Here is a 7739-nt window from a genome sequence, read left to right as displayed (position 1 = left end):
AGTCTATCCCTTCTTCTTGTGTGTATCCCTTGGCCACAAGTCTTGCCTTGTTTCTTATGACTTTTCCTTTCTCGTTCATCTTGTTCCTGAAAACCCATTTAGCTCCAATAACAGACTTACCTTTCGGTTTAGGAGTCAATTCCCAGACATCATTAATACCGAATTGCCTGAGCTCTTCTTGCATAGCTTCAATCCAGCTTTCATCAGATAAAGCTTCTTCTATGCTTTTGGGTTCTATTTCAGAAATAAGAGCCACAGCACTAGACTCGTTGCGCCTTTTGGATCTTGTGCAAATTCCTTCATTGATGTCGGCAATAATAAGATCTTTGGGATGACTGGACTAATGTTTCCAGTTGCTGGTTAATTTGTCAGATTGATGGTCACTTCCTTCACTTGAATCTTCAACAGTCACTTGTTGCTGGTCTTTCAAAGTCTGAGCTATTTTAGACTTTGTAGAGTCTGGAGCAGTTCAGATTCTTCAAGATGAGTCGACTGGATTCATTTTGCATAGAGTCTTGGAATTTAACATTCATTGACTCTTCCACTGTTTGAGTCTTCTTGTTGTAGACTCTGTACGCTTTGCTTGTGGTTGCATGTTCGATTTTAGGTGTGATTTGTGCGAAAAACCGAGGTAAGAGTTGGTTATTTTCAAGCCGTGTGACTGTTCTTGTTCGGTTTGTAGGAGTCAGTAACTTGTTCGAGCTTGCATGTGTGTTTGGAGTCCGATTTTGGCTTCGATGTCTTCATGAACGTTGTAGCTAACATATTTTACTATAACATACTTAAATTTCGTGAAAAATGATGGATATTTGAGGGGTTAAAGCCTTGTTATACGGAGACCCCAGATCTGTGATGTTTTCACTGACTTCTTGTGGGATTCTTGGTTGCATGTTGGTTTTTGATGAAAATATGACTTCGATGTCTTCATGAAAGTTGTAGGTAACATCTTAAACTACAACATACTCAAATTTTAAGAGAAATGAACAAGTATAGCCTAGTAAATCGGCTAGATCTTGGAGACGATGATTCTGGTGATGTGTTCCGAGACACCCGAGACTTCATGGACTTAAATGGTGACCATAATTTGGTTATTTGACCTATATCTCTTCATGAAACTTGTAAAGAACACCTTGATACATAACATATCCAAATTTCAGAGGAAACGAAAGAGAATAGATGGGTGAAATCTTAATATTTCGGAGATGTGTATTCTGGACGATGCGGTAGTGGTTCCAGAAGCTTCGTGAGGTTGTATAAAATAATATAAAAATAATCTGGCTTGGAGTTCTTCACGAAAGTTGTGCGAAAATGTCTTGGCTATCACTCTGTAAAATTTCGTAATTTTTGGAGACCGTATGGATATTTTAATCGAATTTCTTCGGAAACTGTGCATTCTGGATTTATCCGAATATTATGTGCTGTTTTGTGAAAATTGGGAAATTGTGTGAAATGCTATTTGGCCATGTATTTTGTATGAAATTATCATCCTATTGGCTTGTTTAATATTTTCTGTAATTTTTATAATTTTGGGAATTTATGGATATTGAATTTAATATTTATTTATTAAAAATAAATAAATAAATAAATAAAATGGATTATTTTATTGGCCATAAATTACATTGAATTTATTAATAAATAATTATGCCTTGTTGCATGTATGATGAGATATTGGTGTATGTATGACATTGAATTGTGATGCATGTGTGCAGTATGACTTGTTTGATGTCACGCCATATGCCATGTTAAATTGAGATCAAAATAATGGTAAATGTGGATAATGATAAGTGAGGAAGTGGTTGTGGTGGATGATGATGCTCGGTGGCCTAGTGGCGTAATTCTGGAGATTCCCGGGAGTGTCGGGATGCCGGTGGTATACGGTACGTAATTCGGGAGGCTGGTGGTATGTCGGTACATAATTCCGAAAGCCTTGTCGGAGGTCTTTGCCAGAAAGGAATGCCTCGCGATGCCGGGATTGGGGTGTGAGATGCCTGGCTAGAAGGGTAAAGGCCGGAAGCCTGTCGGAGGTTTCGCCGAAGGGAATGCCTCGTGATGCTAGTTGGGATGCGAGATGCCCGGAATGTGGGGGCGAAGCCCGGTGGCCATGGGATGGCTGGAATCTTGGGAACCCTGTCGGAGGTCTTTGCCCGAAGGGATGATGAAATTGATGATATGAGAAATGGGTGATGTGGTGATCAAATTTAATAATAAAAGATGAAAATTAACCCATGATATAATATGCATGATGATATGCATGATGATGATGATGATGATGATGATATGTGATGTGCTATGATGATCACCCATGATATGATATGCATGATGATATGCATGATGATGATGATGATGATGATGATGATATGTGATGTGATATGATGATCACCCATGATATGATATGCATGATGATATGCATGATGATGATGATGATGATATGTGATGTGATATGATGATCACCCATGATATGATATGCATGATGATATGCATGATGATGATGATGATGATGATGATATGTGATGTGATATGACGATGCATGATAGAGTGTGCCTAGCTTCAAGGTAAGTAATGCCTGCAATGCATGTGTAAATTGCATGATGCATTGAGTTGTTATTGGATTTCCCTATCTGCTGAGTGGTTGTACTCACCCCTTTTGGGGAATAACATTTCAGATTAGTAAATGGTTTGAGCGGTTGGATATGACCGCGAGGAGAAGGATAGCAAAGGAGGGAACCTTTGGATGCCGACACTGGTTGATGGACCTTAAGCATACGATTGTGGGAGGAGATGTCGGTCATCTTTTAAAGTATAGCCGAGTATAGAAACATTGGCATTTCAATGTACTGACTAAAGATGTCCATCTGCTTTATGTAAATAAACGTGTTCGGCTTTAACTTGTATAAGATGTTTAGTAGGTGTGCATCGTTTTCTGAATGTAGGGAAGGGAGTTTGTTAGATGTGCTTCCATATGTGAATTGCGCAAGGGACCTATAAAAAAAAAACCGTAAACCCCCTTATGTTGTATGGACCCGCTGTAATTGAAATGGTATCAGAGTGACATGTTATTAGGAAAGTAAATGGTAAGCAAACTGTGGTGACCCAAATCGGATCAGGGGCCGTCGAGGGGTGCCATATATTTCCATGTCTTCAACCCATGAATGACTGAGTAGAATCTTTACTAATTCAGAACATATTCCCTTTTGAAAGTTGATTTTGAAACCGGTATCACATAGCTGACTAATACTAAGCAAATTGTAATTGAGCCCTTCCACTAAGGAAACATTGCTGATTTTGAGATTTCCAGTCTTTCGGTTCCAAATCCCACAGTTTTCCTTTTTTGTTTCCTCCAAAAGAAACTTTTCCACCATTTACTCGAACAAGCTTTATGAAGTAAATTGAGTCTCCTGTCATGTGTCTTGAGCATCCACTATCCGGATACCATTTTAACTTTTTCTTGATAGTGACCTGCATTTAAAAAGAAACTCAAGCCTTCTTTGGCACCCATATTTTCTTGGGTCCACTGGTGTTAGTATGGTATGCGGTTTTTGCCCATACCTTTTTAACAAGTTTCCAAATCATAGGACATTCTTTTTCAAAGTGATTTGCACTATTGCACTTTAAGCATCTGAGAGCATTGCGACCTACTGGTTTTACAAAGATTCTTTTAAAATGATTTTGTAAGCATCTCTTATGGGTCTTTGTTTGATTCTTTCCTTCACCTTAGGAAAATCAATTAAAGAAATGGTTTCATCAGTCATTCCCAAACCAGATTTATTAAAATAAGGTCTTTAAACAGAAAGAATTTTTTTCAGTTTCTCAGATCTTATAGAAAATCTTTTGGAAATATTTGAGATATCTCTTTTCAAAAATGCATTTTCTTTTAACAAATTATCTTCACTTTCTTTAAGAGAAGAAACATTCTTGTCTAAACTTTTCACTTTTTCTTTCAAAATATTTTCCTGTTGTTTTAGAGCAGAATTTTATTTCTTGAGTTCGGAAATTCTTTTAAGAGAAGTCTTAAGACTGAAACACAATTCATCAATATACTTTGAAACCTTAATAGGGATTTTGAAGTTACTTACCTCAAATTCGCTTTCTTAGTCTGAATTTGTCTCGGAATTTGAATCTGAATCCGATTGTGTTATCAGACATATATTGGCATAATCATCATCACTTTCTTCACACTCTATATCACTCCAGATTTCAGCTTTAAGAGCTTTTCGGTACTTTTCAGTTTTTCCTTTCTTCTTCCTCGAAGAGGACGGTTGGAGTCGATGTGTCCATTTTTCTTACATTCAAGCAGACTACATCTTTGTTTGATTCATCATCCTCATGAGACTTAGTCATTTGCTTTGAAAACTTTGTTTCTTTGGATTGAATCTTCTTCCTTTTTGTTCAGCTTTCGAATCTTCTTATCATGAGAGCAAGTTCCTCATCATCCATATCGTCTTCGTAACATCGGAATCATCATTAGATTTTAACGCAATGGATTTCTTACCTTTAGGGTCTTCGTCTTCATTGATTCATTTCACTTCATAAGACTGAAGAGTCCCAACCAACTCATCAACAGATAGAGGCATGATTCTTTGGATCTCTCCAATTGAGGTCTTTATGTGATTCCAATCCTTGGAGAGTCCACGCAGTAGCTTGTTTACTTTCATGGGATCAAAAATTGGTTGACATTGATTTTCAAGACCGTTCACAATATCTGTAAAACGACTAAACATATCAGTTATAGATTCTCCTGGTTTCATTTTGAAGGCTTCATATTGGCCGAGGAGAATGTTGATTCTAGTCTCTTTCACTCGATCGGTTCCTTCATAGGTAATATGTAATCTATCCCAGACTTCTTTAGCTGTAACACAAGAAGATATTATGTTATATTCAGTAGGGGATAAAGCACAATATAAGGAATAAATTGCTTTTGCATCAAGAGCTTGTCTCTTGATTATCTCTTCCCGAGTCATTCCATTAGACTCAACAGCATCTTTTCCTCTTTCGAAACAGATGCAGCTTTAGGAATGATTCCTTTTTCTACAACGTCCCATTCCAAAGGATCCTTTGATCTTAGGAACGCTTTCATCTTGTTTTTCCATATATTGCAATCCTTTCCATCAAAGTAGGGTGGTCTGGTATTGCTTTGCCCTTCTACCAGCCCTGGAGCCAACATACTAGCCATGGATCTTTAACTCTAAAGTAAAACACTTCAACAAAAGTGAGTACACAGGCTCTGATACCAATTGAGATAGCTAGTATAATCACCTAGATGGGGGTGAATAGGCGCACAAACAAATTTTCGAGATACGGAAGTGATTTTAGGCAATCGATAAAAAAGAAAATACGATCAAAGTAAAGTAAAGGTTAGGGAAGAGAGAAATGAACACAAGATTTATAGTGGTTCGTCTTATTTCAAGCCTACGTCCACTCTTCCGCACCGACAGCCCACCCGACTGGATTTCACTATGAATAAAGAGAAGTTACAGCACAGCTTTTCCTTGATTCCACAAAGTGTAGATGTTCTACCACACTTCCTCAAGGTTTCTCACGAATATAGACTCTCTTTTGTTTACACGATTTTGCTCAACAAATGAATTGACTAGGAACAAGGAGCTTCAGACTTTGGAATTCTTCTATCGTGCACCTTCTCGAACAACTAGAACATCTTCCTTATATACTCCTTCATGCCATCATACCCGTTGGCACTTACTAAAGGAATTCCTCCAATCTACCCGTTGGACGGAATCAATTAGGAATATCATTCGAGCTATTAAAGGAACATGTCGATAGCCCATCAATCATGTTCGCCCATACAATCAGGATCTCGGTTTCCATAAGTAGAACCTTCCAAGTATACTTTGTCAATCATCGGATCCTTAATCTACGAATCAATTATGATCAAATAAAGAATTCTGTTATGTCATATCCAGCCAAGAGATCTTCTCCGGTCGATAAGGCCACATCCTTAATGAAACATCCAGTTACGGATAGCCTTTCTTCAACGGATTAGAAAGCTGTCAATGAGGATAGACTTTGAGTCTTGAGTCCGGGGCTGTCCGGAGGTCTTCGGACTTTAAATAGCGAGTCGCAAGCCTTCGGACTAGACTGATGGAAACATTTTGTCAACTTCAAAACACTTCAAGAGGAATTTCTCCAACATTATCCGCCTCACCGTGGTCGATACCAGGCTGAGATCAAGAAACTGCCTTGGGAGCATGGTTTGATTCTTCTTGATTCTACCCTGCAATTTCCAACGCAAGCGGACCCGGAAACACTTTTTGGTTTCGTAATGACCTTCTCCTTTCAAATTCACCCTCGAATACTAAGAGCTAACATTTAAATTTTGATTAAATATTTATTATTAAATTGTAAGGAAAATTATGGATAATTTAGTACTAACAAGAAATGATTTCACATCACAAAGGCATTAATATTATTCGCATCAACTAATTTTTATTATATATAAGGGAAAAAAAAGGCGCCAAAAAGGCTCGAGGGGGCTGGGCTTGACCCCAGCCCCTTTTCTTTTTCCACCAGACTATGCCCATCCTTTATTTCTTCGCAGCCCGGCTTGGGCCCGTCTCGCCCAGCACAACTCCTAGCCCGGCTTCCTCTCCTCTTCCTCTTCTCGCTCCTGCGGCGAGGACACGAGCACGAGCAAAGCCAGCGGAGGTGACGAGCAAGGTGCCACTGATTCAGCAAAAGGGGAAGCCGGTCGGCGCCCCGAAGACCGGTGGCCGAAGTGCCTTCGCCAACCGGCCCCCTCGGCCTATAAATAGGGCCTCGGGCAAAAGGGGAGAGGTGGACCCGGGCAAGAGAGAGAGAGAGAGAGAGAGAGAGAAAGCAACGGTGGAGGTCGAGAGAGTGTGTTTGGTGTCTATCGTGCCTCGACCGTGGCCGACAACCCTTTGAAGGTCCTTTTCCCACGCCAAGGCTACGGTGGGGTTTGAGGGGGTCTCCCTTGATCTTCTTGATTTGGAGTCGGCTTCCCGAGGATTCGAGCTCGGAGACGCGCATCGCGAACAAACGTAGCCTGATCTATCGAGCTCATCTGATGTCCGACACTACCAAGCTAGGTAGGGCGCGCACACCGACCGCCTCTGTTCTACCCTCTTCTCACACCCTATTTCAAGCTCGCCGAACCAAGCTGTTTTGTCCGTTTTGTGCGAGTCTTTGACCCCGTTGGCGTGTGTGCTATGATTGTTGGGCGCTGCTTGTTTGTTGCTTTCAACCCCGGCTCGAGCTTGGACTGGGTTGTCCCCGTTTCTCACCCTTCTCTTTGCGTATATCCAGTGTTCGATATAATACCTAAATTAGATCGTTTTTCATTCTTTTGAGAGTTTTTCAAGTATTTTGAAAAGAAGACAAAAGTGGTGACAAAATTCTTGTTCTTTGATTCAAGATACTGGGTTTGATTTATATGTTTATTTCTTATTCTACTATGTTCTAATTTTCTTTTGTTAGGTCTACAATGTAGCCTAACCATGATAGTGTGAATTTCATGATTTTTATGTTTTACAATCGATTTCATTCATGTGAGTTATATATTATTGTGCTTAATACTTTTGAGTAACCACTTGAATGATCTGATGTGCATGTTTGAGAATGAGAAGTGGTAATATGCAATTGCTCATTATAATATATGACCATGAATTAAACGTGGATAGAGATATACTGCGTTATTTGTGTAGCTTTCGGTGATAAGGTGATCCAAAAGACTCATTGTAAACCGGGAATATTCATATTTTTTA

The sequence above is a fragment of the Eucalyptus grandis genome, chromosome 1, assembly GCF_016545825.1.
Source record: "Eucalyptus grandis isolate ANBG69807.140 chromosome 1, ASM1654582v1, whole genome shotgun sequence".
NCBI classification, from domain to species: domain Eukaryota; kingdom Viridiplantae; phylum Streptophyta; class Magnoliopsida; order Myrtales; family Myrtaceae; genus Eucalyptus; species Eucalyptus grandis.
Note: the sequence above shows the minus strand (reverse complement) of the source record.